The sequence below is a fragment of the Cavia porcellus genome, unplaced genomic scaffold (assembly GCF_034190915.1).
Source record: "Cavia porcellus strain 051 isolate PalLab524CR breed Dunkin Hartley unplaced genomic scaffold, mCavPor4.1 scaffold_24, whole genome shotgun sequence".
Lineage (NCBI taxonomy): Eukaryota > Metazoa > Chordata > Mammalia > Rodentia > Caviidae > Cavia > Cavia porcellus.
The window spans coordinates 32,581,745-32,604,774 of record NW_026947507.1 but is presented as its reverse complement, the minus strand read 5'-3'; the positions used below and the strand labels follow the sequence as shown (position 1 = coordinate 32,604,774).

Genomic DNA, 23,030 nt, shown 5'->3' with positions numbered 1-23,030 from the left:
TTCAGCCCTTTTCCTGAATGTATGTGCTATGGCAAATGGTGGTCTTTAACATAGTACTTCAAAAACATCAGTACTCTTAAAGAAAAAAAATGACGCTGAAGTTACTTCGTTTTATTTGAATGTTTTTCCCTCCCAAAGAGCAGCCACTCAGACTTCAGGCTGACGCTTCCCTTTTCTCCCTGCCAGCAGCTTGCAGTCTGGCTTATAAAGAGTTAAGCGGGAGTTTTGTGAGGTCATGTGTGACTTCACTGGGTCTGAACTTTTGAAGCAGGTCTGTTGGAGGGAAGCTGCCTCTGGGAGGGGAGGCTCAGAAGAGGGGACCTCCTCCTTCAACTTCTTTCAAGTTCTTATCCTGCAGCCCCTGCTGGACGCGGTGGCATTCTGGGAGAATGTCACTGCGGAGCCAGTGTGTAGCAGTTTGCACTGGCCACAGAAGCAGCTTTCGAAGTACATTAAAAGAGCCCTTGCGGAAGAGGAAAGTTTGCTGAGCAGATGGAATGGGAGAATGATTTTCCTGACAAATTTATGGGCTGACTGTTTGCTGACAGAGGTAACAGGAATACCGTTCATTGTCTTTGTCTGGTCTTAGCAGTGCTGGGCTAAGTACAACCATAGAAAGAGAAAATTCTTGGAATTTTAAAATGTTTAGTTTCAAGTGAAAAACTTTTTGGGGAGTCTTGAGGAGAAGCTTAAGAAAATGATTATTCATATATATTCATTCGCAAATCAGACTGACAGAGGCAAAGAAGGTTTGTCTATGAAGGGTTTGGAAGATGAGGTTTTCCCTTGATGGAGTTTGCTGCTCTTTCAGGTGGCTGCACATAGCTTCATGTTCCTGCACTGTGTATGCTCTCAGCAGCTCTTTGTGAAGCTTCTGGCAGGCATCCTTAGGTCACCGACTCGAGCTTGGTCCTTTAGTGGGGTCCATTCTGGCTCCTTACAAAGCTGTCATTCTTATTTCATTGTGTCAGTGCTCTGCAAGGAAAGTTTGCTGTTCTGTGTGTGGAGAGAAGATTCATTTTCGGATTCAGTGTTACTTTTGAAACATCAAAGACTAGTCCATTGTCTTATGCAAAAAAAAAAATCATAGGAAGTTTTCTTTTTCCCTGGAGCTGGAAGAATTTTAGACCTCAGTGTATCTCTGGAGAGTATCTCTGTTTTCATGTTCAACAGGCACAGATAAGTGTAGAGCATAAGGGAGGTTAGCTGTTAAAAGGGGACATGAACTTTGTCCATTGATACATTGATATCACACCCATTTTGAAGATGCTTGGGTTTAAAGAGTCACAAGGACCCTAGACCCAGTGAGAGCCCCAGTGCCTGGTCTTCCAGGGTAGCTTGCTGATTATAGAATAGGTAGGTGTGTTGGTGTGTACTGTTGCATAAACCAAAATATCTTGATTGATTTCAGATTTTAAATTTGTATTTCTAGGATTTCATAATGTTATTTGTTTTACTAGTCCATCAAGTATATAAAATTTTTGTTTCTATTTAGGTATTTTGTTTTGTAGTTTTAATAAAAAACACTTGCAAGAAGTTGCTGAACCTGTGTCATGGAAGGCATAGGCATAGCAGTTAACTGTCATAGGCCCATAGGTGTCAATGTACTTCTACCTACAGTTTCAACTCTAGAAATTTTTCCTTACCCAGTACAGGTGAATATAGTACCTGAACTGAGTGGTGCTGATGAGGCTCAGATAGGGTGCAGCACATTTAGAATCATTTTTTCTATACTAACACAAGCTCAGTGAACATTAGTAAACCTGGGCTATTGTTGAATTTTGCTTTTGTACGTTAGACATGTGAGAAGAATTAGCATTAAAGAGCCATGGTAATGCATTTGGGGTTGTGGATGCATTTATCCTGCCAACATGTCAATTTCTTTGTGGCACAATTCCAGGTGGCACCTTTATTGTCATCCCCCAACCCCGCTCCCACAATCCATTTCCCACACGCCCATCACTAATCTATCATATGCAGCCTTTGATAGCCTGGGAGGGTTGGGGGAGGTAAAAGTTGGTAGATTAGTGCAAATCCATCAACACTTTGTTAAATTTCTCTTTGCTCTAGGCCTGTGGATGGCAATTCTGTTTCATTATCTTTGAATTTGGCAAACAGCATTGTGTACCTCAATGTGTACCTCAAACCAGCTTATGTACCTCATAAGTGGCCTGTCATCCACATGAAGATAAAATGGAAAGGTGGCCGGAATTTGGTCATTGTTTCAAGTTCTTTCCCTGGGTGCAGGTTGCCCTTTGTGGTGTGGTGGCTGCTATAAAGGCTCACTTGTAGTTTTAACTTTGCCATTTCTGTCCTTTTTCTCCTGCAGTTGGTAGCTGTGCAGCTGTGTGAAGGCGGCTTAGCTTCTTATTTCTTGTGCTACCCTTAGGAACGATGAGATTTTTAGCATGTTTATTGAGATTTTGAAATATGTGAAAATGTGTAGCCCAGCAGAAGTATTAAGTACATTTTTTGGTCCTAAAAAAAATTGCTACATTTTTTCTGTTACAGTCAAGGGAAAGCTTATAATTTGTAAAACAGTCTCTTTATACAGTTTTGCGGTATAGAGATCTCATGTCTAGACCAGTGTTTCTAAAACTTTTGTTCAATCGTGATTAGTTTACATCATCCAATGTCAGTTTCTCTTTTTGCTTTCCTAACTTTCAAGTGTCAGCTATAATTTTTGGAGCTTTTTAAATTTAGCCCTTGATGTAGTTTTCAACAATATTCCGAAAGAAATACAGTGCTAGAGGTAAAAATCAAAATTGAAGTCCCTTTAGTTCAGCTCCCAGAAAGAACCTCCACTTGTGATTCCTGGTGTATCTTTGCAAGGCCTTCCCTGTGCAGTACTTAGGGGAGTCTTCATTTGAAACTGACCGACTTGTGCAAAACTACAAATGAGGTATGGAAAGTTCTATCTGGTTTGCCAACTCCCTGTACAGTTCAGTTCCTCCCTCAGTTTTCATGGGACTTGGAATGTTTGGGAGCTCCCTTAAAGGGAGATGGCTGAGCAGCTGGGTTGTGTCACCTAGAGCCTAATGTACTTGACAGGTCCAGCTCTAGCCATGCTGATCATCTGCCTCTGCCAGAGAGCCAGGGCTTGGTTCTTCCGCAGAGACCTAGGTCTGAACTTGCCCCCCAAACCCTCATTCCTGAAGTTCTGGGACAAGCAGAGCCTGTGTTGGTTTCCAGCAAGGATTTTAGTCATTGTTTAGCTGGCTGAGGGTGGGGCTAAGTCAGCACTTTGGTCTGCTGTTATGTTTGGCTTCTTGTCATCAGCAACACTGGGTGAGGTTTGTGTAGAAGGCACACTGCAAATGGAGTTGGGAGATGTGAGCTCAGATTCTGGCCTTGGTGTTTACAGCTGTGACCTTGGCCAAGACTCCTTTGCCCTGCATTTACTTTGCTTGCCCAGCAAAACTCCTGTCAGGGTAAAATAAAATAATGTATGTGAAAGTGCTGTGTAGGCTGCAGAGTCCTCTTACCTGGTGTGCGGAGATTGGATTGTTTGTACTTTGGAGAAGAAGGAGCAGGAGTAGCCCTCTGCTGTGGTGTTCCTGGACTTTGTCTCACCTCTTTGTGAAGTTCTTTTATCCAGTCTGTTCTTGAATGGTCCTGGTATGCCTAGAACTTATTTTCAGAACAGAAAGGGCAATACAATGTCTGTGTCCGGAATGTTTTTAAGCAACTCTACTTTGTTGATTCAGCTGGTCTTTTATTGGTTTTCAATAGGGGAAGCCAGAGAACATAACTAATCAGAGTCCATCTCTGCTGCTGATTATGAGACATGGAAAGTCACTTTGTTTTTCTTCATCTAAAATTTCTAAAAAATGGGAGGATTGGACTGAAGGACTCTTTTTGTGGGGAAGGTGATTGTCTTTTTTTTCTACCCTTTCTCTCTATCTTCCTACATCCATCATCTTATAATTTCTGCTTCTCTTTTTAAATAACTTAAGACAAATATATCAAAGTATGATATATGACATAGTAAATCCATTTGATATAATTAAAATATGCTGAGTACAAAATAAAAGTAATATATAAACTCATAAATAATTATTTGGATAATGGGGAAACATATATAACAAGTGAGTAATGAGGTTAACCATTAAGATCAAATGTGACTTTTGAGACTTAAATGTAGTGAAAATCCTTTTACATATGACAGGATGTTAAAGGCAAATATCACTTTGCCCCAAATCTTCTGATCTTAGCATTGTTTTGTTTTGTAGTCATTAAGAGCTGATGTTCTTTGATTAGGACTTTTGGGTCTCAACCATTAGTTTGAAAATTTCAAGTACCTAAAGGCTTGGAGAAGGGAAAAGGAGGTGTAAATGTGTAAATGTCTTGCAAAGCCTTGTGTGATCATAGGTGGGCTTTTTTAAGAGGTGGAAGAATCTGGAGTGGGTGATTGATTCCTAATATGATGCTAGAATTAAGGGTAGTTGATTACCAAATCAGTCCGCTGATTGGTTTGGACTGCCCTAATCTCTGTAGCCTGGATCTCCATAGCCTCTGTAGAGGTACAAGGGACAGAAAGGGGCTTGTCTTGTCCCTTGCTTGCTTGCTTATCTACCTTCTGCCCAATGTGAACTGTTTCTCTTCTGCAATACCTCTCTGCCATGCCACCCTGCTTTAAAGCCAGCTTATTATGACCTGAAGCCTCTACAAATTGTGAGACAAATACACCTTTCCTCCTTTAACTTTGGGCATTGGGTATTTTGTCTCAGCAACAAGAAAAGTAACCAACATGGTACCATAAGTGGGTTCATTGCTGTGATTACCTGACCATCTGGTTTAAGAGCATTTGGGAATGACTTGTGGGAAGAGTTTGAAAAGGTTAGAGATGCTACACACAAAAATAGTGTTGGAACCCTGAAGGCTGTACTTGATGGGGATTTTGGACAGAGCTCAGATGACCAGGACACTGATAGAAATTCTGCTGATAAAGACCAGACTTTGGAGGTTTCTGCTGGGGAAAAAGGACTTCATTGTCTGTTGGACTCCAGACAGTGTGAACTGTTCCTCAAGAGAAAGTTTCTCTACATTTTTCTCATGTCCAGAGACTTTTCCTGAGACTAAGATTAAGGTTGGTGGACTAATCAATCCTGTGGAAGAAATTTGAAGGCAGTCAAATATTAAGACAATGGTTTCACTAGCATTAGGGGCTGTTAGCCAGATTTATGTTGAGTATCAAGAGCAAAGAGCCCAGCAGAAAGATTTAAAGCATTTTAAGTTTGGCCAGAAAGGAAGCTCCAGTGAAGGTTCAGCCTATAGTGATGAAACAGGAGAAATTTGTGGCTCAAAATTCTAGCAAGTAAAAGCCATGTGTTTCAGAAGAGGAAAATAGAATAGATGGCCTGGGGGCATCATAAAAATCAGCAGGACTCCACCCTTTGCAGCTTCAGAATTGCAAAGATGAAAGAATTTGTTTGAGAAGACAGCTGCAGAGAACCATATTCCAGAATGTCAGTGGCCTTGAGAAATTGTTCGTTGGAATTTGATTCATAGGCACTCAACCCCTAAATCCAAGAGAGAAAGAAGCCTAGCTACTCCTCCAGCTGCCAGTAGTCCTTGGCATCATCCACATGGCACTGGTTTTAGGTTTATATAAATCTCAGAGGAAGGACTTGGGACTTGGACTTTTCTGCAAAGCTGAAACTTAGGATTTTGGCAACTCTTAGAGATGGACCTTTGCTTGCTTTCTCTCTTTCCTTCCTTTCTCTCCTTCCTTCCTTCCTTCCTTCCTTCCTTCCTTCCTTCCTTCCTTCCTTCCTTCTTTTCCCTTTCCTTTCCTTTCCTTTTGCTTTGCTTTGATTTCCTTTCCTTTCCTTTTTTCGCCTTTCATTCTTGTCTTTTTGAGACAAGGTTTCACTCTGAGGTATAGGCTGGCCTTGAATTCACTTTGTAGCCAAAGCTGCCCTCAAACTCACAGTGAACTTTTTGCTTCAGCTTCCTAAGTACTGAGATTACAGGAGTGCACTACCATGCCAGGCTCAAATGCTTTTTCTATAAATGAATATACATGTGTCTTTGGGGGCCAAGCCTTTAATGTTATGGTTTATGTTTAGATGTCCCCACAAAGCCTCACATGGTCATAGTTGAGAGTTTCTCAGAGGCAGCTGAATCCGGAGTGTATGATTGATTCAGATGCAATGCTAGGATTAACGGTGCTAGGCATAAGGCTGGTTGATTTCTACGTCAGTCCACTGATTGATTTGGTGCTGATCTATTCCTGGTGTCCTGAATACAGTACAAGGGACAGCAAGAGGCTTGTCTTGGCACTTGCTCATTCGCTTTGTTACCTCTGCCCACCATGAACTGCTTTTGCTTTTTGATGTCCCTCTGCCATGCTGCTGCGCCTTGCAGCCAGCCAGAGGTGGACAGAAACCTCTACAGATGTAAGCCAGATACATCTTTCCTCCCTTAACTTTAGGCATTGGTGTCTTAATGGGGGCAGGGAAGGATGATGGTAACTGAAATGCCACTATGTGAAAGGATGATGAATGAATACTTTTTTTTTAGCTTGAGGCATGTGTTAGTTACTGTTATGGTTGATCACCGTGTCAGTTTGAGAAATATAGAAGTTTACCTAAGGGGCTCAGTAGAAAGCCAGGGTCCTTACTTTGTAAATGTCCTCATCCTGAGCAAGAGAAGGACACAGAGGTTTTTTGAGTGCTACACCTGCCCTGGGGACTGAGGAGGGGTAGCTTGCATACAAAATAAGAGAGGAAAAGTGGCATTTTCTGCTGTCCTTTGCTCTGGCTACTTTTGTTGGCCACTGCCTTGAAATGTTGCCCTGGTGCCATGCCACCCTGCCTTGGAACAACTGATTATGGACCGAAACCTTCACAAACTTTAAATGAAGCTTTCCTTCCTTAGTTCTAGGTGTTGGATGTTGGTTATTTTGACTCATATAGTTATTTTACTCAAGGCAGTTACTTTTCTCTTGTTACTGATACAGAATACCTGATGCCCAAAATTAAGTCCATTATCTGCTAGGTCCAAGGCAGGTTGGCTCATGACAGAGGACACCATCATGGCAGCAGAAAACAGGAAAAGCAACAAGAGCAAAAAGGGAGGAATGTGGAGAGAAGACGTTTCCTGTCCCTTCTGTTGTATGCAGGCCACCCACCCTAGGATGAGTATAGTGATCATACCTATAACCCCAGCATTGGACCATGCATCAATCACAGATTCTAGAAACCTAGCCCTATGACTATATGAGGCTTTGGTAGGACATTTAGTCACAAACTATAACAAAGCAATAATCTCTTATCACAGGAAAGACTTTTGCCAGAGGAAGATACTTACATTGTTGTGGTTCTGGGTCTCAGAACCATTCATCCATCCTGTTTTTCTCTCAAGATGTTTATCTAAATGTCATTAATTAGAGGATCACATCCATCACGAATGGATACTTTAGTCTGGTGTTCCCAAGATGAGACCTGGGAAACAGGGCAGGGTTACAGAGTAATAGGGAAACATTCATAGTTCTTCAGTATTTTGCTACAAGAAGATAAAAAGATAATTAAAAATGATTCCTACAGCCTGTGTGTGGTCCTTGCAGTGAAGAGATAGTCATTGGGTGCTGTGATTATTGAGTTTCTTGGAGGGCTCATCAGCTGGCAGGGTTAGACACACATGAGAGATGCCCTAAAGTCATTCGTAGAATTTCAGGAGGCCTCAAAAGGCAGTGGCTGGTAAGAGTAAGGCAAGTGTGTGTGATTGGCTAGTAGCCCAAGAATTCAACCACCTATAGGAGTGATGTTCTGCATCCTTTTGGTAGCAATGCATGTAGAGATTCTGTTGATCTGGATTTGACAGTTCTCCTTAAGACACTTACCTTACATATGTTCTTTACCCAGTAGAGCAATACTCACTTACATGACAGATATATAAATGCTGCTTCAGGATTAAAGATGGAGATATGGCTGACAGCTATAGAAGGTAACGACAAATTAACTTAACGACAAATTAACTTAAGGAGCGAGTTGATAAAAGCTTGAGTTTGGCCTTGGCAGTTACAGCATCTTGACCTTGGGAAGCTAGTATGTCCCATCCTCTGCTATGACTTCACTGTTGATTGACTTCACTGCGGAAATTGCATTGCTGAGCATTTTCTGAAGCTTAACAATTAGATAACCACAAAGTATCCATTTGAAACATAGCTGGAGAAGGGCAATTGCCCTGTTTTTATACAAAAGTGAATTACCTAGGCCATAGTCTTCATCTCACCTGTGGGATCCTGTGTTTTTTCATTTACCCTAAACTCAAGGTGAGTTTATTGGCCATCCTGGGACTCTTTGTTGGTAAGTAATATGGATTTTACCACTCAGGCTTTTGAAAATAACTACCGCTACCACTGCCACTGCTACTAGTTGCCCTCCTTCATCTCTTTCTCTCTCTTCTTTTCTTCCTGCTTCTCCGCCTCCTCTCCCTCACTCCTTCCCTCCACCTCGACCCCCACCTCCACCTCTTTCTTTACTTCTGTCTCCTTCTTCTGAAAGCAAAAGGCATCTTCTGATTAACAAAATACTTCAGTGGGAAAATTAGGGTGAACAACAACAGGCATTCCCCCAACTGTTTATAGAAACATCCCAACATAAGGGAGGACGGGCAGCACTTACACTTGACCATGGTCTCAGAAGTTCAGGGCTTCAACACAGCTCAGCTCTACGTGTGGTTTGGCTTGGCCGCCCTACAGTGGGAGCTGGTAATGTCCTGAGTTAGCACAGTGTTTCCTTTGGTACCTATGTCTTCTTGGGAGGTCTCAGAGATAACACAGCCTTGTGGCCAGCTCTGGCAAGAGGCTAAAGATACCCATCTGCAGACGCTAGGTTTCCAGCTAAGAGTGGGGTTGTTCACCCAGTATGTACCAATAGTCTAACTCTACCTATTGTTGGCTAATGTAGGTGTAATTTTTTACCTTGCACTTATCAGTTTTATGAAAACATAGCTGAAACTTGTGTTTTGTAAGTGAGTGAATGTCAAATTAGGGTCTGAATTGGATTTGCCCTTGGAACTTTTAAAGAAAGTGTCCTTTGAAGAAAGGAGCAAGGTTTAGGCATTTTATTTCTCCCGTCTTGTGTGTTAGGTGACCAGTAGCTGTATTTCTGGGGCTCTGATGCTGTTCTTTTCACTTGTTCTCTCGATGGCAGGTGTTCTTTTCTCCATTTCCCTTCCTTTGCTTTTCCTGTCTGCTGCTTTCAGAGCAGAAACCTGTGTTGTCACAGGTTCCTCCCTCAACTTTTAACCAGATTCTGGTTTGTCTTGCTGTTTTTCCAGCTCAGATGTTACCTTGCTGATTCTCATTAGTCAGCCATGGACAATGACTGTGGGTTGCTTGCTGTGTTGCTGTGGTCTTTGGTCATACACAGCCAATGTGCCGGTGTGATTCTCATGGTCCCAGGAGCACCTTCAGACCCACCTGTGGAAGAGAAGTGTCTATAGCTGCCTGTGTCTGCTGGTGGTCACACAAAAGGCCAAAGGAAAGACATTGTACTGGAGTTGGGAGCTAGTTCTGGCCATAGATGTCTTTAAATCAATCTCTAACTTTTTAATCTCTCTGAAATGTTCATGTCGTGAAAACATTATTTTAGCCTGTTGATTAAATAATTCATTTGGTGTATTCCAACTCCAAAAATCCATGACTTGATTCCGTGAAATCATATTACTCTGACTTCTTAGGATAATTCTTTGGGACTAATTTAGAGTCTCATATATAGAACAAGTTGGAAAACAGAAGAGACCGTGGAATGTGAGTAATAGAGTATACCCTGAAAAATTAGCAACGGTTCTCATAGTGTGCCCAGTGATTAAACTGAGGAGTATATGGAAGGAGGGAGCATTTTCCATTCTCTTGCAGTCTTGCCCGACTACTTAGCTGATTGGCATTTTGCATTGTTTTTCCATGGAAGAAACATCCACTGAGATCCTTCTTCAGTCTGAGCTGACTGATGTGAAGAACTTGTTTTGAAGTCCCAGTTGCACCTTTCCCAGGAAGGAGAGCATGGAGACCATGGGCAGGGATGGTCCTCTTTCCTTGGCTGAGGTGACAGGGAGTGGCTGTGTCTTCTTCAACCCTGTTCAAAGAGTTCTTCTTTCTCACATGGAAGCAGAAGTGAGAGCTACAGCCGCTGAACAGTACAGGGTGCACGAGGTAAAAGGCCAGGCAATTCTCTTTTGATTCTTAGTCACTCAATGACTAAGAGTGTAGAGATGCTGTAGGGGTGAGGTTTAGAGCAAAAGTTTTCACTTTTTAGAGTTAAGTCAGCATGGTGTTTGCAATGTGGAGCAGGGGCTTTTCTTGGATTTCTTTTTAGCTCTGTGACTTTGGGTGTGTCGCCTGTTTCTGTTAGGGTTGTTTTCAGAACCAACATGCCAGGAGCCTGTGATTTCCTCCTTAGTAAACACAGCCACTACAGGGGAATGACAGAGAAAAGGAGTTAGGACCACTACTTGGGGTTTGCGGATGCTGTGTAATCTCTGAAAGCAGAGTCTGTCTTTTGATTTTTGGGCAGCACAAAGTCCAGATTACCACAAGATGTTTTAAAATTGATGGTTCCTTTTGCTCAGCATACTAATTTTGGCATTATTTATCAAAGCCTCGGCAATCAGCAGCAACCTCTGCTAGAGGTACAATTTGCCAAAAACATTGCTGGTCCAGTGAAAATTCCCTATCACAGTAGTGGAACTTTTGAACTAGCTTGACCTCCACAAGGGAAATGTCTTTCTCCTGGGTATTGTGGAAACTTTGGTACCAATCTCTTCCCCTTTATGTTTCTTTATTTTGTCTTCAACAGGACATTCATCACTCTAACACTCACATTAATGGCTTTTGACCTTCAGATTGAATGAGCTGCGCTTGAGCTGTGCAGTGAGATTTAGCAGGAAGCATCCGGGTTTCTCAGGGGAATGATTTGCTTTGCTTTCTTGTCAAAAACAGAACCAATCAAAACATTTGTGTTGCTGCTGATAAGGCTCATCACATGCATTCAGTTGCTTATTGAGAATATTTTCTGCTTCTGATGGAATCTGAAAAATCTCCTTTCCTTTCTATCCTTCCAGTTCCACTGGGAAATGTTGGAGTTGGCAGATTGCCTCCAGTTTAAAACAATCCTGTCTCCATCAGTGGATACCATCAAAAGATCCCACTCAACTCAGTCCTGCAGAATGTTTTCATTTAGGTTGAGGTCACTGACTTAGTGTAAGTGGATGAATGCGAGTGGACATTATTAACACTTGCATTTAGTTTTCTGTGCTATTGGTCAACAGGATTTCATTTATGGATATTTTCTTTACAACAATCATTTTAATATTCTCTGCGGCATTGTCTGCTGTCAAGTTCTCCCTCCCCCCCACCCTCCCTTCAACACCTCTGCCCCTTGCTGTAAAATTCTTAAGACTAGTTGATTCATTTGAACTGCCTCCTTCTGCCATTTCCTAAATGATGTGGTTGTGAGGCCCATGGTATTTGACTGTGGGCAACTGAGAGAGAAAAGAGAGTCTAGGGGTTCTGGTACCTCCCAGCTGTGTGACTGACACTGCCAAGAGGGTGATGTTATGCTGGTTCCAGGTCACACACACCTTGGAAGTATTTTTCATTTAAATCCCTAACTGTACCCCTGACATGGTGACTGAGGAGTGTGTTGCCACCCAGGTTATGTCATGGAATGTGGAAACACAGACAGGACTGTGTCAGTGTGTTAGTGAAGCTGCTAAAGGCCAACGGGAGCCTGTGTACCCCAGAAGACTGCAGCATAACTATGGATGTGACTTCCTCTCACTTCGGATAGTATCTGTGTGGATGCTACTAGCTGCTAGGACTAATACAGACTCAAATCAGAGTACTAATAATGAAATATGCAATTTATGTTTCAGGAAATACTCTAATACACAAGATTTTATGTTTTTTTAAATTTTTTTCCTCTAGAACACAATTACCTTTAAATCAGAACTTTGTTATGTTTGACTCATGAGATTTTAGAAAATGTAGACCAATTTATAAACCACTGTGACATGCTTTGAATCACCCTTGACTGAACATCCTTAGATTTGAGTAAAGTCTTCCCATCATTGCAGAATGAGGTGGTCATTATAACCAGCTTTATGTGAAACAGTTGTTGCAGATCCTAAACTTACCATAATGTCATTTTCTTTAGCCCTGTAGTGGATGCTATGCAGATTAGCTTATTCTAGAATTGGTACTGTTTTCTTCTTGATTACAGTCTTCCATAGCAAAGGAGCTGGACTAGTGAACCATTTCTCTTATAAGTTGTTTTTGTGTTTGTAACTTTTTTAGTCATGCATCATATTTTTTCCCAGAGAAGTAGTCCATCCTAGTCATCCTATTTATGGTGCAGTGGCGGTTGTGGTAGAAATTGCAAACAAATTCATTGTGTTCCAGTTTGATTTTTCCAGCTTTAGAATCTTTTAAGTGGAAGTGATTCAATCTCAGTGTGGTTTGGGTTCAAGGGCACAGAATAAAAGAACTATAAATACGTTAGAAGGAGCATCATATTTAGCCAGAATAAATCAAATTAACTTTTTTGCATCAGGCCTTGCACTAAAGAGGAGAAAGATGTTAAGAGACATTAATAGAGTCTTCACTAATATGGAAATATTCACTTCCATGGAACATGTTCTTGAGTTGCAGTATGTGACTGTGGCAGTGTGGAGGATGAAAAGGTTGCTCAGAAAAGAGACTTAGTCTGAATGCAGAGAGCACCAGACAGGCTGGCTTAACTGAGAGGACCCCAGATTAGGGACACTCCCAGGGTAGCACCAAAGCTATGAACCTCTGAATTTTATTTAGAATATCAGTACGGGGGAGGGGCAAAGATAAGAAAGGCAATTTGAGCAAGGAATAGTTTCAAGACTAGGCAGCTTTTTGGGGGAAGGGGAAAGACCATGGCCAGGCACAACAGCCTTGCTAATCTTGACTTCTTGTTTATCCATCCATTCCTCATAGGGCCAGTGCACTTTGCCCCACGGTTTAACAGTTCACTTATCAGTCAAGCCCCTCACATTTGAGTATATAGACATATGAACTAAAGTAAGAAAGAGATCAAGTTGTAGAAAATTTATTCCATTTGCAGTTCTCGGATACTGAGAGAGAGAGGTCTTTTTCTACATCCTTGCTTTCTATAGTGTCTTCATATGTGAAGAATAATTATGAAAACTCTTGTAGCTTTTTCCTGAGGAGGGTACAGTTCTTAGGTAATTGTAGATAATTTGAGTAAAAGAGTAGTAATGAAATTCTTCCCAGAAGTATATTAAAACTTGGACTCCTACCAAGCTAACTGCCATGCATCTGTTTTTTAAATGTAGTGTGTTGGGGTAAGATTCTCATTTTCATTTTTTTAAAAAAAATCAGAATATTTGTGTTTGTAGCCCAATTTTGGCCATTTCCCGACAATATTGCCTTGGGCAAAACCAAAAAAACAAGACAAAAAACCCCATTATCATCATTTCTAAAATATTTACAATAATATAGTCTCAATGCTTGGGAGACTGAGGCTGAAGGGTCACAAGTTTGAGCCTAGCCTGAGCAACTTTGTGATTCTGTGTCTCAAAATAAAAACACACCAAAAACAAGACAAAGCAAAATAAAAAAGAGGACAGGAATGAGACTTGGTGGTAGACTCATGGGCTCAATCCCTGGTACCTCCAAAAAATGTTATGTTCATGCCTACTTCCTGGAGTTGTTATGAGAAGCCATTGATAAAATGCTTATAAAGTGTTTACTTAGTACAGTGACTGGAACTAGTAAGTGCACAGTGAAGTCAGCATTCCAGCCATCATCCTCAGTATTTGAACAAGCCTTTATTTTAGTGTGCTTTTTTATACTATTTCCTGTAAGCACAGAGATAAGTTCACCAAAAAAAAAAAGACAGAACTACATCATTATTCCTTTTCTACTTTGTACCTAGTTTGGAGGTCTTTTGTTAAGGGGTGCTAGGTGAGGACTGAAATGTCTGGAAGCTGTTATCAAAAGAGAGGAAAGTGCTCCAAAATGCAGAGTTCTCTGCAGTGTCTTTCTAGGGAGGGGAAATTTTCTTAATGCTTCATGCTACTTCTTGAAATGAAGGTGGGGTGGGGGAATGGAGAAACCCAAATAATGTTGGAGTGTCTGCCTCAGTTTCTTAGGTGTGTTGATTCTATTTCCTAATGCTGCAGCTTGTTTATGCAGAGCACTGACTTGGTCATAGTCCCTGCAACCCTTACGATGATTTTATTGTTGATCGATATTTGTAGCAGAGACACAGTTTTCAAAAGTTGTTGTCCACTGACTGTGGATAAACAACATGGAAACTATCTCCTTGTTGATGTCAGAATAATAGAATAATTACAGGTCTCTTGCTCAGGGTAAATCCACGTCTGATCCCTCATGTTCTGTGGAAAAGGGAGGATCTGAGAATGTGTCTTGTACCTTAATGTTGCATGAAGCTTTCATTAGTGAGATTATTCATTCTCTACCTTATCTGACACCTAATTATTATTATTATTATTATTTTAGAGACAAGGTCTTGCTACATTGCCTAAACTGGCCTTGAACTCCTGGACTCAATTAATCTTCCTGCCTCAGCTTTCCAAGTAGCTGGGCGCACAGGGACACACCACAGGCTTCTCTTTCCCTGGTATCTTATTTATGTCTAAGACCTTTGATGAAGAGCTCTTCATTTTTAACAGTTGGTATATGAGTAAAACAGTACAGTTTTGTCGGAGCTGTTCATCATAACATATCCAGATTGTTCTGAGAGAGAACAAAACCTGCTTTCCATTTGATGAGGATATTTCATGTCCTACTGCTGTGTCTGAGTCATGTCTTATAGAACGATAATAAAAAGGCATATATACACTTTGGAGTCTTGGAGCTGCTTTGGGTGCCTGGGAATTCATGTGATGATGTACTAAGAATGGCCCTAGTTCTCACCCAAGCTGCTCAGAGGGCAAGCAAGTTGCTTGCCAGGGTGAGCCTCAATCAGAGGACTCCAGTCTCATTGGCAGTGGGCTCCAGGCACAGCTTCTTTCCTGATGTTCTAGACATTTCAGATACTGTTTAACACAGGAGGATAGTAAAGCTTGCTGGTTTATTGGCCTTGGAGACACAGAGGAGCCTTCCTCTGCCTGTTGGCTCCTGTGCCTGGTGGGTAGGATTTCTCTATCTGCTCTTAACCGTTTTGTTTTGGTACCCAGGATCGAACTCAGGACCTCACGCTTCCCAGGCAGGCACTTGTGCCACTGAGCTAGGTCCCAGGGCCTCTGTCTGTCTTGGTTTTCAGTATTCTGTTCTGAAATAGAGTAGATTTTAAATAATCAAAGTATGGGGTCAGGGATACTTTATTTCATTCACCAAAATTTATTTTATTGCCCTTACATATGCCATCAATCAGTTTCTTGCCCAGATGGCGTGGTTTGATACAGAGACTTTTCTATCTCCTTTCTTTCTGAGGCTTCTTATTGGCTACCAGTAAAACCACAAAGGGTTTTGACCTTCATCACAACTGAGTCCTGATGCACGACTGACTCACACTAGCTGGGCACATCCCGGGAACATCCAGCCACTCACCAACATCGTTCTGCTTACCTGGTGCAAACAATGCTTGGACCTCCCCCTACATTTCCACATTGGTTCCAGAGAGCCCTTTTACTTCCTGGCAGGCAAGGGTGACAGCTCTGCCAGTGAGTTTTAAAGCACTGTGTATGTTTAAATAACAGACACCTTTCAATGAAAGAAAGAACACTGTTTTATTAGCTGCTTCATTAAAAGTTCGAATAGGAAGATGCTTTGCTCCATTTTCTGGGCCTCTTCTCAGCACTCCCATATACTGCTTTTTGTCTTCACTGCAAACACATAGTTCTCCCTCAGTTTTTATGCCATATGGAGGAAGTGTACGTATCATGTACCCACTAGCGAGCCGTAATGTTTCTGCTAAGCCAGCCGATTGGTATAGCTGCACCCTGACTGCGTAGACATGAATTGCCACTGCTGCCCATGATCCTCAGGTGGTTTTGGTTATAAGCATGTTTTTTGGTTTTTTTTTTTTTTGTACCCAACAGAAATCACCGGACTTTCTTTTGTTTTCTACCCCTTCTTACTAAGGTTCTTGTTTCAGTACTTTAAAAATAACCCTTAATATCCTAATAACATGACTGGGTGTGTCAGAAGTGGAATTGTAGAAGTGGGAGGAGTCATCCAGCCTCCTACACACAGACACGCAGCGTTGTGCGGGGGAACACACTGAGGCCAAGGGAATGAGGGTACTTGTGAAAAAAATCACAGCTTATGATGACACTGGGACAGGATTTAAACTCTCTTCCTTATATATCTGGGGCAGTTCCAGAATGTCATCAGCAGGAATCCCCCAATGTGACCACTGTTTGTGACTCTGCCGTTCCCTACGAGCACCACTGACCTCTCCCTCAAGCAGTTCCAGTGTGGTCTCTGAAGTCAGACCACCTGGATGTGCATTTTCCCAATCTCTCAAGCAGATGGACGGTATTTATTTCTACTTCCAAGGATTACTGGGAACGCCTGTAAAAGTTTCACAATAGTACCTGGAACATTGAAAGTGCTTAAGAGAGTACATGTTAACTATCATTTTGCTCTGAGTGTTTGAATGGCAATGGGAAAGAAATTAAGTAGAGTTCATTAAGGATCTCACTAATACTTGTGTTTTGGCCTAGCCAACCCATGAGGGCTCATTTAAGTTTAGCGGAATACATTGCCCCTCCCCAGGTCATTCTGCGGTGTTCATTGCAAGCCTTGGGAGATGTTTAGCTCACTCCAGTCTATTACAAGAGGGCTTGAGAGTATGCAGCTTAGCTGCTTAGGACCAGGTGCTGGGACATAGTCAGGTGGATTGAAATTGTGACTAAGTTCCCTGGCTTATTCACTTGGTGATCGAATTCCTTTTAAATACTGCAGAGTAATTTTGCTGAAGAGACAGAAGACAAAGGGATTAGCATTAGGATCCTTACACACCAAGGAATAACTACTTTTACTTAGCACGAGCTATTATTTTATTCCTCCATGTCATAATGTAAATTATTATGTGTAACTACAGTATGTGGGAGGAGAGAAAAGTTTTGTGGAGTGATGGCACTGTATTGTCTGTCTCTGTGAATGATGTGGGTGAGATAACCACAAAGTATTGCTAGGTAACTACCATGTCTGTCAGTCCACTGCCATTGGCTGTGTGGGAGGCAGGGAAACTACAGTGTGCGGCTGCTCTGTGTCATCAGTGTGTCATGGGAGAGCTACCACCAACCTCAAGTTTTGCTTTGTGTGAGCAAAGCACTTGTGAAGCACTTGGAGGATAAGCCCGTCACACTGGAGTTCAGTGTTGAGTTGCCATGTGGCAGATAATGCTAGTGGTCAGGGGTGTGTTCCAGAGCTACCGGAGCTGTGAGCCCCCTGAAGAAATTTGTTTTTCCCTGGGTGAGTAAACCCGGTTCCTGCTTACACCAGCAGGAGTGTTCTTCCTCAGAAGGCCTCCTCCATAGCTAGCCAGAGCCCGTCCCTCCTCCTTATCTGCTGAAGTTGAGACTATCTGTACAGGACCAAGAAGGAGCCCATAGATATTTTGGTGTGGAAGAAGCCAGAGCAATTTACCTCGTGGCAATAGATCTTTTAGGAAGAAAACTTGGGCTTATTATTTATGGTGGTTTTCCTCTTTCATGCCTAAGAAAATATTTTCCTTTAAAGGACCATTCTTTTAGGTATATGTCTGTCATGGGCAGAATGTATTTGAGCTAGGAATGTCTATTCTGCCCAAATTCTGATGAATTAAGAATGCCAGAATCCAGCAAACTAACTAAAATTAAGAATGTCAGAGCACTTAGAAGTATCTGTTTATTATCAAGTTAGGATCCCTGGAAGCATTTGCAGTTCTGGTTAAGATGAGGAACAGCAACCTGGCTGTTAAGGAGAGCTGAACGCAGGAAATGGTGTTTTGAAATAGGTTCCCTTTTTTAAAGCCACTCCCTTCTGTTTGTTGCAGTTAGCTTTTAATTGTCTGCTGTGCCTTTAACATGACATTTCCTCAGGCTTTTCTGCTGTAGCATATTCAGACCAAGATTGCGGAGAAACAAGGCTTAGTCACAAAACCATTTGGAGATGCAGCGAATTGATACAGATTGTCAGTCACTGCCAAGGCTTACTTTTGTTTTCTAGAACATTATTATTCTTACAGAACTGAAATTTGACTTCCATGTATTTAAAAATGTTTCCCCAACTCTATCTGTGTGTTTTTGAAGAGGATAATACATCAATTGAATAATAATATTTAGATATGTTAATCACAAACCATTGTTGGCCACACTGAAAAGACAAAGAGGAGAGGGTCAAACTATTTTCCTGTTGAGAAAAGTCATCTTCTTTGTTTGCCAAGAGTGGTAAGGCAATGCTAACCTTTAGATAAGTTATCATACTTAGTGTTTCTTGTTTATGTTGCAAAGCCATAGCCTTCCACGAAATCAAAGCTAACACATATATTGTTGTCAAATTGTTGTTTTAGAAATTATACACCCTGCTTGGGGCTCTCAGTTGAATTCCAGGGCAAGCTGTGTCAGATGACATCATATGATTTCATTGTATTATTAACTAGTTAAGCTATGCTATGCACTTGATAAGTGAGTTAAATTAAGACCATTCACAGTTATGCTCTTCACTAGTGAGCAATGCCTATATGTGACAGGTATTTAGATCAGTCCTCTATTATTTAATTTCCAGAGTGACTGTCCCTCTAGTCAATAGCTGTCTGCCCAGTGTACACACAAGGTGATGTCTCCAAGATTAAACTAATTGTTGGTCTGGATCAAGGTTAGTGTAAACACATTCTTCGTTCTTCAACACACAGAGATTTACTTGACAACGTTGGAGTAGGGCAGAGTGTTTTAGAGTTTAGTTTCTCATTTCATTTAATATGTGCATTTATAACTTTTGCCAGTTAGTAATCAAACAGAAAGAAGTGAATGTTTGACCTAAAAACCTCCATTTACTCTTAGTGATCTATTAGAATGACACCATGAGAAGAGAGAGGAAGCATCATCAACTTTAGAGTGTATTCTGATTTGTATTGACCTTAGTCCTCTTGAGATCCTTGTCTGTATACCAGTGTTTATTTTACCAAAGCAATATTTTAGATGACATTTACATGGGAGCATATGAATTGCTTGTAAAGATGAAATGTCATAGTATTGGCATATGTCATGATTTGCTTAGCACCACGCAGTGAAGTCTCAGTGAGGAGTGGTTCCTGGACTAATTAATGAGCTTGGTCATGGCCAGTTTAAGAGCATCTCAGATTTGTGGCCTTTTACTTTCTGTGTCTTGATTTTTGCCTGCAGTGTGCTGTCTGCTGACTTTTTGAGAGTATGCATGCTATCTGTGATACTAGGGAGATTCAGTTTCTGGTTTTGAACATAACTTCTCACTCGTGGCTGACAGACCTCTGGCCCAGTTCCTTGTTATCCCTTTGGATGTTCTGGATATCTAGGCTGTACCATCAGACGACATCTGAAACAAAGACTGAGCAAGATATGCATACATTATATTGTTAAAAAAGCAGACAGGTATAGTTTACAGAAGTCAAATGTGTGATAATTAAAGATGATTAGAAAAGCACAAAGACAAAAATAAATATATCAGTTCTTTAAGAAATTAGTATTGATTCCATTTTTGGATTTGAATTTCTATCCTTTGTGTGTGTGAATGTGCACATGTATACAGGTAGATAAAAATCTCAGTTAATTAATGTCTTCTGGTATTCTGTGTTATGAATGTATCAAGTTTATTTAAAATGAACGCTTCCCAAAGTATGGTTCAAAAAGCATTTATGGTATGAGATAAGTGTGTGGGAATATATGAATGTGTATTTATTATAATGTGTAGTGTGAAGCTACAACTAACACGTCATACATGATTTCATGGTTACAGTTATTATGGGAAACCTTTAAGTTTTGGGAGTCCCCAGTGCTTCGTAAACTTCTCCCTCATTAGATGATTTTACTGAGCCTTTGGTATCCAGGATACAGCAATCTGGTCAGCTCTACCTCCAAAATATATTGACACTGCCTATACATGACAGGTATTTAGATCAGTCCTCAGTTAATAATTGATAATTATCACTCCACATGCCGCTGTGATCCACATCATCATGGATCACTACAGGGTGTCTTTTACCCTGTGCTGTTTCAGGGTGTTCTGAATGTGTTGGCTTCCTGTCTCACCCAGAGTAGACGATGGAGTGCTTACCAAAATCTGCAAGTCCTTACCTGACCTGATCTGCCTCCTCACCCCATGCCTTTGTGACCTCATCTCCTGCTTTTCTTGCTCGCTGTGGTTCAGGCTCATGGATCTTTGCTCATTTTTAGCACACTGGGCTTTTCTCCACCTTGGTTGTGAGGTCCTTGGTTTTCTTTCTTCCTCTATGTTCATTGCTCTGTGAACTCTGCCACTAGTGCGGCGTTTGGACCTAGTGATACTCTATAATTCATTGACATTCCTGGTCCTTTCCACTATATTTCTATTTTACTTTTAAATTCTGAGACAGTGTCTTGTTCAGTTTTACAGGCTGGGATTGTCTTGTTTTGTTTTTAGACAAGAGAGTTTACTCTGTAGTCCAGGTTGACCTTGAATTTGCTTTGTAATCCAGGCTGACCTCAAATTCATGGCAATTCTCCTGCCTCAGCTTCCCAAGTACTGGGATTACAGCCATGTGCCACCATGCACGACCCACAGCATATTTTTAAAGGTTCTTTTCGGTGAACATTTTCCTGGCTACCTTCTCTAAAAGGATAACCTTAACCCCAGGCCTTAGGCTCCGTTTGCTTCTTTGTTCCCCTCTACTCTTCACTAACATACTTCCCATTTTTCTGCATAAGCACAGAGTTTCTTGTCTTTTTTGGTCACTATTAAATCTCCAACACTTAAAGCACAGTTCCTGGCACAGATTGAGCACTCAGTAAATTCCCATCAGAAGAGTAGGTTAAATAGCATGAGCTGACTTAATGGTGTCAAATAAATTGGTTTGAGTAATACAGTGTATAGGAAAGTCATGAGGTGATACATGATATTTGAAATGTTGGTAACTAGTCTTTAATCTGCAGTAAATGCCCTTAAGGCTTTTTGTGTGTAGTATATTTATTATTTTTTTTTAAAGATAAATACTTCAAAATGTGGTTGTTAGTTTTGGGAATATGCACATTTTTTAGGGCTGTTAAACCTAGAATATTTGCATTACTTTGCATTTCTGTCTCCACTGTGACTGTCTATATATTTCTTTCTACTCACTGTGCTTTATTTCAGGGTCTTTTTATCTTTGCCAAGTTAACTGTAAAAGCTCTCTAACTGCCTTCGCATCCAATTCTGTGAACATTTCGTTCCCCCACATGTCTCCTTCTTATCGGTTTATCTTGTTTGGTTGCTCATTCACATCTGTTTTGGCCCAGGCTCTGGTTGCAGTGGACTAAAAACGTATTTGAATTAGTTTTGTTGGATTGCTCTCATAGGCACCTGGTTTATATCCAAGGACAGAACGCAAAGGGCCGTCAGACTTCCCACAGGTACAAGAGGAGAGTCTGTTGCTCACTGCTATCTGTGCTCTCCTGATTTTCTTTACATACTGGCTTTCTCCTCTTAAGGCATCTTTGCCCTCTCATAACTCTTAAATCCATCTGGCATTGGTGTGCCTTGCCATTTGGTTCAGCTCCTACTTTACATGTACCATCACAGCCTAAGTGCAGGGATACCGTGTCATAGATTTCTAGGAGTGAGCAATCTGTTGGATTGTTTCATTATACTGTCACTCTTGATCCAGTCAGCTGAGATCAGGATAGAACTTGGGTTGAGACACTTGAGTTCCTGTTTCTTCCAGAAGAGGTACATGAAGCAGCTTCTCTAACCAAGGCATAGTGATATAATATTCAGGACAATGTCTTGCCCACTCATTGATTTGGTGCATTTGTTTTCTTTTCATGCTTGCCCTGAAGTCCAGGACTGGTTTACATAAAAGGATAGCAGTCTTCTGTCTCATGGCTGCTTTTACTCATTTATTATTTGACTTTGCTTGGTGGTGTTACTGTACAATTAAATTTGTCAATCAAATCATGATTTTGTGAGTATAAGGTTAGAAATATATTCTCTATAAGGGAATTACATGTTTGGGTTCTTTTCTTCAAGTTCTCTGTTTCCCTTGAATTGTGTTATATTTTTAGAGGGATTTTGGAGAAAAATATTTGCATTAGTAGGATAGTGTTTGTGTTAGTCGAGATTCTTTCCAGAGGAACGAAACCAGTAGACTATGTATAATAATTATATGTGGGGAATCATTAGATTGGCTTATATGATCCAAAGCTGTATAGTCCTACAATGGCCATCTGCAGCTGGAGACAAAGGAAATTGGTAGCTCCCAGAGCCTCAGAACAAGAAGGACCCATGATGCAGCCCAGACTGAAGCTGAAGGCTTAAAAGAGGTCCTGTTGCAAGTTCACACCAAAGGCTGAAGAATCTGAAGTCTCTTGCTTATGGGTTACAGAGGTAGCAAAAATCAAAACAGAACACACCCTCTGAAGAAAGGTCAAATGTGCATGGGTGAGCTTTGCCCTTCTTCAGCCTTTTCATTCCATCTGGGCCCCCGCCTAGGTGATGGTACCACCCACGTGCAGGGTGTGTGTGTCTTCCTCACGCAGTTAGCTGAGCCACATGCAGTCTCCTCTGGAAATAGTCACAAACTCTCAAGACTGCTTGACCAGTTTTCTAGGCATCCTTCAGTCAGTAAGTTAACAACCCAGATCAATCATCACAGTGTTTATTTAGTTCTGATTTACTCCTCTCAACAAAATTGTGTACTTTCCTTTTTTTAGTGCTTACCGTTTTCTTGTGTATTTCTAGCTGTGCTATAAATTTTATTCGGGAAATTTTTGGAATTACATTTTCTAAGTGGTACTTCATGAATTATTAAAGGAGTTGTTCTATTTATATTTTATAATTGACCACTTTACTAGTTCTGACTTACGTATTT

At 41.1% G+C, this 23,030-nt stretch overlaps 1 protein-coding gene across 5 annotated transcripts in view; it reads left to right on the top strand.

Annotated features, from left to right (window-relative positions):
- Psd3 (pleckstrin and Sec7 domain containing 3) overlaps positions 1 to 23,030 on the top strand; it is a 505,243-nt gene that overhangs the window by 217,282 nt on the left and 264,931 nt on the right. Inside the window, exon 1 of one of the 5 annotated variants that reach the window (XM_063234824.1) lies at positions 268 to 550. The exons of the other annotated variants lie outside the window; for them this stretch is intronic. The gene's annotated coding sequence lies outside the window, so the exon portion shown is untranslated. Of the gene's footprint in view, positions 1 to 267; positions 551 to 23,030 lie in introns of those variants that run through there. 5 annotated transcript variants of the gene reach the window in all.